At 30.4% G+C, this 13,172-nt stretch overlaps 1 non-coding gene across 1 annotated transcript; it reads right to left on the bottom strand.

Annotated features, from left to right (window-relative positions):
* Positions 1-12,363: 12,363 nt before the first annotated feature.
* On the bottom strand, positions 12,364-13,172 carry LOC100206396 (serine protease HTRA3). Its single transcript, XR_010636348.1, has 3 exons — positions 12,990-13,172; positions 12,663-12,788; positions 12,364-12,540 (listed from the first exon to the last, which is right to left on the bottom strand). It is a non-coding gene; the product is annotated as a serine protease HTRA3 (transcript).

The following is a 13,172-nucleotide window of genomic DNA, read 5'->3' as shown; positions in this document are numbered from 1 at the left end:
CATATTACCCTAATCAACCCTAATATTGAAACTTTACAAAAAAAAAAATTTAAGTTTTTTTGTTTTGTTTATGATGAAACAATAACAATAACAACTAAAAGTTACTATACAACCTGATTTACCAAAGGTTTCAAAAAATAATTCATGATTAAACAGAATTTTTTTTTTTGATATACATTTTAAATATTTGTTTCTTTAAAAAGTCGTTTCGTATGAAAAAAAACGGCTTTTAAAATTTATTGCGCGAGCTGCTAGTTTTTTATTAAAATAAAGAGATTTTAGCTTTGTTCCATGGGTGCTTCCTCATATTTGCGTAATTTTTATGACAATGTATAAATGAATAATATAGTTGTGTTAACTGGTGTTTACTTAATATATTTCTTGCTTTATAGAGAATTCCGATGCATTTAGCAATTTTATTGGAGGTATTATCAATATGATTTCTTTAAGAAATCATATTGATAATACCTCCATTTAGTTCTTTTTTATATTTAGAGACAATCTATTTTGTTTAAACCAAACAGAAACTTTTTTTAATTCATTTGTCATATCAGTAAAAAGCATATTAATATCTTAATGAAACAAAAATAAATTTGTGTCATCTGTAAATTTATTGTTGATAAGTTTGATGATTTATGAAGATCATTTATGTATATCAAAAAAATAAGTGGACCAAGTATGGATTCTTGTGGGACTCTACATGTTATATTCGTTAATAGATGAGATATAGAACCTTTATTATAAATAAACTGTTTACGGTTTGTAAGATAACTTTTGAACCATGACAGGATTTTATCTTTAATACCATACGATATTGGTTTTTTTAACAGGATTTGATGATTGACGGTATCAAATGCTTTAGACAAACCAATAAACACTCCTAGTGTAAAACAAGAGCCTTTAAATAAGTCAGTTATTAAAAAAGAATAACTCAACTGAGCATGCGCGTAAGGCATGCTCGGTTGAATTATTCATTTTTAAAACCAAATTGGTTTTCGTATTTCATTTTCAAGAAGATATGAGTAGATTCGGTTTTACATTATTCTTTCTAAAATTTTTGAAAAAACTGAAAGAACTGAAATAGGGCGATAATTTTTTATATTTTTACGATCCCCTGTTTTAAAGATTGGAGTTATTTTTAGTTTAAATGGAAATACCCTTGTGCAATAGATGTTCTGAAGATTTTATAAAAAATATCTTTCATAACATCGTAGGAACCAATCAAAATATTTGTTTTAATACCATCATATCCAGTTGCTTTATTTCCTTTTAATGACTTATACGCAACTTCAAGTTCATTAAAAGTTAACTCAGTAAAATTTAGATAAAAGTTTATTGGTATTTCGAACTCATCAACAGATTTATCTTTAATGAATGAAATACTATTGCCTAATTTCGTCCCGAAAGTGGTGAAAAACTTGTTAAATTCAAATGTTAAACTTGAATTCATTTGAGTCATTTATTAATTTTTCGTCAATCTGTATAAAATTTGGGAGTGAATTGGTATTTGGTTAAAGTTTTCCAGACACCTCTTTCATAATTTGCTGGACGCGTTTGGAGTTGTGCTTATATTTATTAAACAAGTTTGGGTGGTAATTGTTTTTGCATTTTGCAAAGCTTTTTAAATAAATTTTTATAAGTTTCATAAGTTTGTTTATGTTTTTCTGATTTCGATTTTAAGTATTTAATGTATAGCTTCTGCTTAATTTTTTTACAATTTTTTGAGACGTTTTGTAATTCAAGTAGTGTATTAAACTATTTCAATTAAAGAAAAATTAGAATCATACACTTGGTAAAAGGTTTTAAAAAAATTGTCGCGGATTATGTTAATATTATCATTAAAGTTAATATAGTCCAAAACTATAAGTGATATAGAGACTAAATTATATAAAGACTTTTTGGAAATAAAAAACCTACAAACAAAAAAATAAATGAACAACAAAAGTTCATTGAAATTTTTTTGCGAAAGCTTAAAAAAAAAATTACATTTGATTACTGAACACATTTAAGTATCATACAAAACGCACTTAACTAATAACAAAAGAAATTTTTGAAAAAAAAATAATGTTCCGTTTTCTGTCACATGACTAAAATGGATAAATCAAGTTTATATAAACCAGGAGCTATAGCTCAAAAATTTATCAAATTTATTACAGATATATCGGTCCATTTTGTCCTAAAAGATCCACAGTGGACATGAGTTCAAAAAACGTAACTGTAATGTCTAAATCAGGACGGATGGGTCTCCTATACAATACCTTGTTTCAAGTTTTATATTGCTTGTAAACATATACTAGTACTACCCATTTGACGACTAAACAAAACATTTAAAGTACATTATCAGTAAAGATATGTCCACTTATGTAGAGGAAAATAATTGTTTACACAAACATTCACCTTTAGGAAGATGTGAACGCATCTTGACTGTAGCCATTTATAAGAGAAAGCTGTGTTTGTTGACATTGTTGACTTTTGATTAATTTCAAGCAAAGGTTCCAGCTATTCTATAGGTTTCCCGTGCAGAAAAAATTATTAATTTTAATGTGATCAAACAAGTTTTGCAGCATTTAATGACGGAAAATAAAATTTTGTTTTAGAAAAAGCATTTTATTTGTGACTGTTCCGAAAAATATCAGTTCTAAAAATTCAAGAGTGTTACTGTTTGAATTTTGTCTCTGTAATGGAGGTTAGCAATTTTTAATCTACTTTAGTTTTTTCAAATTTGTACTTCCAAAACCCAAGTGTTTTACGATTGCAAATTGCTAAGACATCTTTAAAGTTAATAGTAAAAAACCAACTCAATATTTGTAACTTCATTTAAAAAAAATGTAGCTTGTCTATGTAAATTGAATACTTTAGTTTTTTTTTGGAAAAATATTAAAATATCTAGCAATTTTCATAGCAATACTTGTCAATTCTCATGGAAATACTATCAATTTATGCTCCAAACTGATAATTTTAATAAGTTTTTATGTCTATGTTTTCACAACCGTTTAACTGTTTATTTTCACAAGCAAAAATAAATGGAAAAAACTGCAAAATCTAGGAGCTATAGCTCAAAAATTTCGGCTTAAACTGTCTTTATTTAAAACACTTATATATTTTTACAAAAAAAAAATAGTTCACGTTTCATCATATATGATAATTTATTAAAAATAATTATTCAATATTTCGGCTAAATTTGTATTGCACCAAGAAATAAAAGCCAAAGAGCAACATAGAATTTCAAAAAAAACTTAAAAAATTAAATTTTTTAATTTTATACATAAACAAAAAAAAGCTGGAAAACCTCCTCCGACTGAGAGAGACTAAATGTAAGCATAGCGCTGTATGTTTCAGGAAATAAAACTAAAAAAAAAAGAAAGAGAGATAAACGAGATAATTTATAGTGAGCCATAATGGTGTCAATTTTAGTTTTAGTTTTTAGATTAAATATTATTTTAAATAAATGCTTTAAACTACTTTTGACTTCTTTATAATATACGAAATAAATACTTACCTACATGCCCGTAAAATGAAAATTTTGGTGGTTGAGTTAACTATCTGGCATTAGACAAACTCCAAAAACATTTATATTGCAATGAAGAATGAACAATTGGGTAAACTTCATCAAAAATCTGATTATGGCAAAAGAGATTCACCAAATTATAAATTTAAGATAACTGAAGCTGAAGTGATGAAAAAGATGACGGTAAACTATAGCAGTTGCGGCGTAATGGTTAGAGCTCTGGCTCAAAACTAAGAGGTTCAAGGTTCAAAGCAACATTGGAAAGACGACAAGCAAAAAATTGTATGATGGCAGAAGTAATGGTTAATATAGATTTTATTGATTAATTTGTGGTTTGTATATTTGATTAGACTCCCGGTGTAATTGGAGGTTTTTGGTCTACAAAAGCAGTTGAGTATTGGTTCTGTTCCGTCGGTAAATGTTGAATGAGGTTTTAACAATTTGTGACTTTAAGAATATTAATAAACCATACATGCATTTTTGTTATAAGTCTATATTTGCCTCAGTTTTTTTTTTTTTTTGAAGTTATAAAAGATATATTGAAAACAATTCCATTTCATACGTTATTTTTGTTCAATATTAACCAAAATACCTGATTAAAGTCCTCATCATTCTATTTATCGGGTTGAAATAAACACAATCAAAAAAGTATTTAGTAAATAGATTTTTATAGTTTTCCTCACAAATGGTGCTCTTTCAGGCTAGAGTGGACATCGGAGTGAACAATAAAGATATCTAAATAACGCTTAACAACATGTAATGCAAAAAACACTAAATGGCATGTAATGCATGGACATAGACAACTTACTTAAACTAGGAGGGGGAAGGGGTTATCAAGAAGAGGGTTGCACCAATCTGTCTCTTTACAATAAAACTTTTCAAGATTCTGTAGTAATGATTTTTATGGATTCCACAATTTTACTTTTGAGTGTCACTTATCCTGTATTCTTAGCTGTATTGTTCTTACTATGACTCCTTTCTAGTAAAAAAAGTAACTTTAAACATACGGAGATTCAAATTTTTATGTGGGAGATATGTTTATCAACGGCCCCATGTATAAGTACGTTGTACATTAGGGTGTGTTATATTTTATAATTTATTGTCACTACTACAAAAAGTTGCTATAATATGAAATTAATAAGAAAACGATGAAAATTCAAGCTTCCTTAAACACTTAGAGGGATAACTTTTTTTTGAACTTTTTAAATAATGCTTTTCTAACTAGTTTGAACTCACTCTTAATTCAAACGGAATATTTCAAGTTTTATTGAATTAACTTTATCCATAGTTAGGTATATTGGTTCTAATTTCTAACTTCAATTTTACTTTACTTATTTTTACTCACTCGCTGGTCTGTAAGGTTGGTGAAATATACTCGTACGTGTTAGATGTCACTAAAGAAGCGCGTTAAAAATCGCGCATTTTTTTACGATTACTTTAATTTCTAATTTGGGATTGTTCATAATTTACACAACGCTAAACTTAACTAATAATCTGTGTTCTGAATTATCAATTTTGTCACAAGGCCCAAAAACATGGAAAAACTTGAAAAATCAAATATTAAAAGACTTGAATGGAATATCGTCGTTTAAACGGCAAGCAAAGCTGCATATTCTTAGTTTGTAAAAATGATTGCAATAAATAAAAAATATAAAAAGTAAAAAAAAGGTAAATGTAAATATATATATATATAATAGCAGTGAAAATAGTAATTACAAAGCTTATTGCAAAAAAATTATTTCTAAATTTACTTAAATTAACTTTTTACATAGACATAGATATACGCCATATGAAGCTGGTTGTGAATAATAAAGTTTAACGCATTGTAGGATTGTTTGAATGTTTGTGTACTGATTTGTAGGATATTTACAAGAGAATATGATACTTTTTTATTTATTTATTGTTTTTTAAATAATTTTTCTTTTTTACCCTTTTTAGATTGCATAATGAACTCGGAGAAAAAGTTTATCCAAACCAAGTGACACTGAACACTCAGTATTTGGTCAACTTTGTAAATTTCCAGAAAGCCAATTGCCAACAAAAGCAGAAGTCTTTAAGCATTATCTATACATCTGACACGCAAAGATTTTCTCACAATCCTTAAACTCTGAAGAACCATCAATCAGAGACGTAAATAAGATAGTTGCTGATGATTTATTAAACATATGGTCGAGTGCGAGGTTTTCAACGATTTCATATAACAACATTTTGAAAAGCTTGGATAAATTGGTTACTAATACAAAAAGGTTGAAAAAATATGTCAATGAAAAAAGGAATTCATCTACGTTTCAGTGCCAACTTGGTTCGTTAAATAAAGTATTTAACATTTGTCGTTGCAAATATGTTTATTGTGGTATCAGGGACCGGTCAAACTGCCATTGTTTCATGAAAAGTTCTTTTAAAGGAGTATGAATTTTGGCTAGATCAAAAGAGTAATTGTAAAATGAACATTGGCCAGAATGACCAAGAAGAAACAGAACGGCTCCAAAAGCAGAAAACTCTTAAAGAACGGGAAATTCAGTTTGGAAAAAGAATGCAGCAACATGAAAAGCTTCGTCATCGACAATAACTTGTGATGCAAGAGTGATAAAGATTTGCTCACTACACGAGATTCATAAGACAGCTTGTATAATGGACATGATCCATAAATATCACAATTTATTTCAGTACAAAGAACTCTGTCAAATAGTGGAACAAACAGGAGTTAGCAACCAAGATATATACAAATTTGTGTACGCTTGTCTAAAAGATATATAATTTGATTCACCACATTACATATTGGATCAAGCAAAATTAAAAAGACAAAGAAACCTGTTGTGACAAAAAACATGTCAAAGAACATGCAGGATTGGCCACAGAAATCATTGGAGTTGGTTTTGATGGCCATACAGACAAAAGTTTAGTGGAACAAGGCAATGGTAAAGTTAGCAGGCTCGCTTCCATCAAAGAAAATTATTACATTATCTGCTCATATCTCAACTGCGTCTACTGTGACCACAAAGTGGTAAAGCAGTTAATGTTGCGAAGGAAATCATTTCAGTTTTAAATGACAGAAATTTTCTTGTGACTTTACAGAGTGTTGTTTGTGATGGTACCGATGTAAACACCGGTTCGAAAAATGGTATCATTCGTTTACTTAAAACTTGCATTGGCAGACCTCTTCAATGGTGTATTTGTTTGCTTCATTTAAATGAGCTGCCTCTCAGAGCAATTTTTACTGCACTTGATTGTGGTACATCTATTCCTACTGCATTCAAATTCATTCTTGGTGAACAACTATCTTTCGATGTTCATTTTCTACTGGTAGTTAACTTAGTAAATTTGTACTAATAGTTGCCCAGTCTAAATGGAGTGAACATTGGAATGCTTGATGACGTCATTCGTGATTTCAGTAAAGATCAGAAATACCTCCTTAAAGCATGAAATTTTTAAAGCATGTAATGCTGTTATTCGAGAATTCTAAAATTTGGATGTAGAAAGGAAGAAATGTTTCACAAATACTTCTTCCGGAAATCTCAATTATGCTAGGCGGCTCACATTTGCCAATCACCTGCTTCGGTTATACCACAACACCCACAACAAGTCTGTTAAAAATTGTTGATTACATTATCAAAGTTTACTGCTTCTTCTGGTTTTTAATTTAAAAAAAATGGAAATGCGTTTAAGGAGCACGGAATTTTTTCATGATTATGAAATGCGTTCGGATTCTTAATCATCCTAATACAACAGCAATCACCCTGAAAGTATTGCAAATTAAAAGAAATTGCTATTTTGCTCGACCTGAAATTCTTTTATTGTCAGCCATAATGGATATAGGCAAGAAAAAGCAGTCTATACAGCAAAGAAAATTATTACATGTAGAAAAGAAGAGAATACTAATGATGTACGTGTTTTCTATCTACAAAAGGTTTCTCTCAATTTTCATGCTTCCTTATATTTGGAAATGATCGACTGGTCAAATGTTAAGATCTCTCTCCGATTTGATCTGAAGTAAACAATAAAGACATCTTAATCAATGTTACAAATGGTATTCTTCAAGTTCCTGAATTCCATGTCATTTTCAAAATGTTGAACGTTTAGTCAAAGATGTATCTAGAGTATACAAAATCCTATGAAAAAACAACCTAAGAAAAACACCGTGGAATCCAAACTCGAAACGCAAATCCAAAATTAAACAGCTAAAAGGATTTTATATAAGGATTTTGCATTTTCACTTTTTTTTTTTTAGTATACAAGTGTAGCTATTGACCTTTGCATGGTGTTTTTACTTACTTTTAGGTGATATGTAGGCGAATAACAGTGAATATCATACCCATATAATATAAGCAAAAGTTGCCCCCTTTAAACTAAATTCAAAAAGGCTAATATTTTTCATATTATATAGTGCAGTAAATTTTTCCACTAGTAACGATACAAAAACCAGAAAAATTAAAAATATGACCTACCCTACTGTATATTGGATGTAAATTGCTTAAATAATGTAAATACAACAACATAAATCTGATAGTATTCAGAACATTTCTATATAATTTAAGTTACTCAACAGATTGGGTACCAATTCCTATTTTTTCACGTAATTTCTCTTATATTTTTATAAGATTTCTGAAGTAATTTATCATTTAAAAATGTTTTTTTAATGTGAAGTCAGATATGGCCTTCAAATATAATATTTTCAAATGCCTACGAGATACGGAAAGTTACAGAAAGTACAAAACAAAGTTTGGTTTTATTAAACAAAATTTATATAGCATCAGATCTTTATAAAGCATTATAGCAAGCTAAAGATTGCCAAAATAACAGTAAATGCAGAATCAACAAAAGTTAATTAGTAGCAGTAGTGACAGGATCAGCAAGAGATGCACTTGTAAAAGTACTGTCAAAACTACTAGAATTTGTAGTTGCAAGGCAAGCAAAAGATTTATTCTTAGTAGTGGAGGCAGTGCTAAGAGAAGCTGATGAGACAACAGTTCTTGCATAGAAAAATGTAGGGGAAAGTTGGGTAATATGGGATAGTGGGTAATATGGGATACCCCTATTATCTACTTATAGGTCAGTGCTATAAAATATTTGTTGAATTGGAAACGAGGCGAAGGTCAGGAAGTTACTTCTGCAAGCATAAGTTGTTCTCTTTCGAATTATTTGCGTCTGAAAAAAGTCTTGCAAGTTTTCACCAGTGAACCTTACATAACATCGACTTTGTTACAGGAGGCCAAAATAAAATGGTAAACTATCTTACTATATTCAGAATTTAATTAGTAACTGACCAATTATTAAACATAAAATACCTTTTAAGGGTTGTCCATTCCACGTGGTACATAAAAAAAAACACAATTAGAAGTGTGCTATATAGTGGGGTAATATGAGATACCTAAATGGGGGTAAAATGGGATACTATCCCACGTTATTTCCATTATTTTCTTTTCATCTTATTATATTTTCAATGCTAATTTTGCTTTTATTGTATTGTCAGTATTGAGCTAGCCAGAAGTTTCATTTACATTAATTATTAGTCTGGGTGTGTTAAGTATTAACTTGAGATTGAAAAATAAACAATTTATAACCAATTTTGTTATTCATGATAAAAAAAAGCTAAAATACCAACAACAGTTTCTCATTAGTATAAACCACCTTAAGATCCAACAGTTCTGTAAAAATGTTCAGAATTTTAAAGTGCATTAATTAAATAGACACTAACAACTTCCTTAAGTCATATTATTTGTCATAATGATAAAGCTGTTAATTTTTAAAATTTCTTTTTACGCTAAAAAAAATTTATCATTTTTAGTTATTTTTTCTTTCATACATCTTTGATTGGGGTCGCATTCAGGAAAAGCACATTGAAAATAGACTCTTGTGTGTTCAACTCTTTTTTAAAAACTACATTTTTATGTTTTTATTTTATAAACCCTTAAGAGGTTTAAAATTCTAGAAAATAAAACGTATGGTTATTTTTTTAGATGCCGAGAACATTTGAAAAAAAAAAGTGAGGCAACAGTGGTCAGCAGAAGCTATAACAGCAGCTATTAATGCCGTTAGAAAAAAAAAAGGGCTATCTAAAAGCTAGCAAAGTCTTCAATGTCCCTCGGTCATCTCTGGAACGCAAATTAAAATGCAACGATCATCCAGAACAAGAATTGACCAGTCTCCCACTTGGACGAAAACCCATTTTCTCTTCCAAATTTGAATCAGATATGGCTGATTACATAGTAGAAATGGAAGCCAGGCTTTTTGGTCTTACCAGCTTAAATGTCCGTAGACTGGCCTTTCAGCTTAGCTGTAAAATTAAGGTTAAAAATTAACGGTATTCCCAACCGTTTTAACTCTGCAAAAGAAAGAGCTGGAAAAGACCGGCTAGCATCGTTTTTAAGACGACATTCACACTTATCTATAAAAACCCCAGAATCCACTTCCATTGCAAGAGCTACAGCATTTTTTTTTTTTTTTTTTTAATTATTCACCTCCTCAAGGCCCGAGGGGGGCCACTACAGTCGAGGAGAATACTCATTTTTTTTTTTTTAAATATTTTTTTTTTTTTTTTTTAGTCATTATTCGTGGTGCAACCCTCTCTCAACTCTTTAACTCCGAAACACGAACCTTGCCGAGCAAGGCCGCTGCGCGGAGAAACTAAGTTGAGAGCGGTACTTCCAGGGACGTGGTGGGAGTCGAACTCCGAACCTCTCGTTTACAAAGCGAGCGCTCTTACCACTACACCACTACCGCATTTAACAAAGTAAATGTGGGCAAATTTTTTGACCTTTTGGAAAGGGAAATCGATGAGAAGAAATTTAAACCAGTGGTAAAGAGCATTACCACTGTCCCGTCCAATAATGCCAAAATAATAGCACTGAAAGAGAAAAAACAAGTTGGCATCCTTTCTTCAGCTGAAAGAGGACGGTTGGTTACTAAAATACTTTGCATGAGTGCATCTGGGACATATATCCCACCTATGTTTATTTTTCCTCGACAGCGCATGAAAATGGAGTTAATGGACGGCGCACCAGCAGGATCTACTTATGCCTGTCATAAGACTGGCTGGATTCAACTTGAACTGTTTACCCAATGGCTCAGACATTTTATTGAATGTGTAAAGCCCTGCTTTACTTATATTAGATGGTCATGCCTCACATACTAAGAATATGGAGGCCAATAATTTGGCTAGAAAACATTTTATAACAAATATCTCCCACCGCACTGCACTCACAGAATGCAACCTCTTGATGTTGCATTTATGAAGCCGTTATCTACTTATTATGACTCCGAGATTCAGATGTGGCTCCGCACACATCCTGGGCGAATCGTCATAGAATTCCAAATAACTTCTATATTTGCGATGGCCTATCTGCGCACTTCCAGCCTCGCAACAGCAGTTAATAGATATGAAAAGACTAAAATTTGGCCAGTGAATAGGAATGTATTTGAGGAGTAGGAGTTTAAGGCGGCAGAAACAACAGAAATGCCTGCCCCTGAAAATGAGATAACCATTCAATTGCAACATCCGCCAGTGGTAGTGATACACCCATGTTGGCTAGTGACATAAGTCCTTACCCCGTAGCCAAAGAAAGAGTGAACTGAACCAGAAGGCGTAAGGGATTTACTGCTGTGCTGACAAGTTCCCCTTACAAACAATCGCTTAGTGAGAAGCCTGAAAAAAATGAAAAAACAAAAGGAAAATCAAAATTGAAAAAAAAACTTTTTTCAGCCGAAAATAAAAAGTAAAAACAATTAGGCGCAACAATGACGAGTGCGTTAATGGTTGATAATCACACTCCATGCATATACTGTACTGGCTTATTCTTGGAGGATGGCCAAGGAGAGCAATAGGTCATGTGCCAAACTTGCAGGAAATGGGCCCACACAGAATGTGCAGGGGCTGATGAAGACGAATTTAAATGTGATTTATGCATTGACAGCGATTAGAAATTGAAATTCTTTTTTATTAATCTTTTCTTTTTTTTGTAATATTAAGGCTGTTTTTACTTTTTTTAATAAATTTTTGTTTTGTTTCATTGATTTATAAGATCTTGCATAACTTATTACCATCCTTAGCTGATATTGATCAGGTGTCCCATATTACCCCACCTTTGAGAGTAATATGGGATACCCAAACATTTTCTGTTTATTAAATATTCTCAAAGTGTATTGAAGCTTTTAGACTCATCTTTTATAGAAATGATATTTGATAACTATTGAAACTAACTGACTATTAGCAACAACATTAATTTTTGAAATTTCATTTTTATAAGTCGTTAAAATTAAGTATCCCATATTACCCCACTTTCCCCTAATAGTGCAATTTGTATCTACCTCTTCTTCTCTTCTAACCTTTCTTTTAGTCGTCTAAGACGCTTTCCTGCCGCAAAATCTGTTTTAAAAAACATATCACTAAAATAAATCATAGAAAACACTGTTACTACAGCTACAACAAACTTCGTTTTAATCTAGTTTAAAACTAAGAAATGCATAAATAACATTTAAATAATTGCTTTAAATAATGCCAATACAAACGTTTTTAAAACAATCCCGACACCGCTTTTTTATGTAAACTGATATATAAATACTATATTATAATGTTTAATTTTAAATAATAAGTTCTTGAAAGATTTCAAGCATAAAAGTAACTGAAATTGCCCCCTCCCCAGCCCCCACTTGTCTACGGCCATGTAATGTAATTCATATGCTTTTTACCATCTTTAACTAAAGATTGCAAAAATATCGAAATCTATTCGATTCAAGTTGGTTTTATTCAGAACTTTAAAAATTTGCAGTTACAATTCACGATTTTAGTTAACTGATTGTTAATATTGGATGAAAGTCACTGGCAAAAAAACAGTTTATCTACAAACGACAACAAAAAATCATTTGTTTTATGTACCTTACGTAACAACAATTTTTTAACAAGAAATGACATTACAATAATTTTCATATGTACAATTCAAAATTAAACATATAAATTAAATTCTTGTCTTCTCTGTTTTCTTAAAACTTGAATAGCTTTTTTAACTTTCGTAGAACATTGTCATCTTCCTCCGCTTCTACAATTCAAATAAAAATATTCCAATTAATACAATTTTTCAAAATGAAACTAGTTTACTCGGTATGAATCTTTAATAAATTTTGATATACAAGTTTAAATGCAATTTTTGGTTAAACTTACCAGGCGCGCACACATTATTAATGCATCTAAGACCATAGTTACAAGGCGCATTTTCGACACCTCCACACGGTCCTCCTCTATTACTAGCACATTTTACACAACCACATTTATCACTGTAAGAATTGCCTAACAACAAAGAAAGAAAAACCATATATATATATATATATATATATATATATATATATATATATATATATATATATATATATATATATATATATATATATAATTAATGATTACAATTAGCATAAAACATCCAGTTGTAAAAAATATGTTGTATTTATTAAAATAAGTAAATATATGCATTTTTTTTTAAAGAAAAACAACCTGGACAAGCTACCGGACCGCATTTGCTAGGACAAGCGGCTTTTTTGTATTCGTTTTCTGTTGTTGCTAAAACTACTACACAACCAATAGTAAAAATACATAAGAGGAAGCTTTTCTTAAGAGCATACATTTTGTAAAATATTTTTCTGATAACTAAGCTTACGAAAGCTGGAAACTTTGTTT

Source organism: Hydra vulgaris, chromosome 02 (assembly GCF_038396675.1).
Source record: "Hydra vulgaris chromosome 02, alternate assembly HydraT2T_AEP".
NCBI lineage: Eukaryota > Metazoa > Cnidaria > Hydrozoa > Anthoathecata > Hydridae > Hydra > Hydra vulgaris.
The sequence above is the reverse complement of the archived record's forward strand: the minus strand, read 5'-3'. Positions and strand labels throughout refer to the sequence as shown.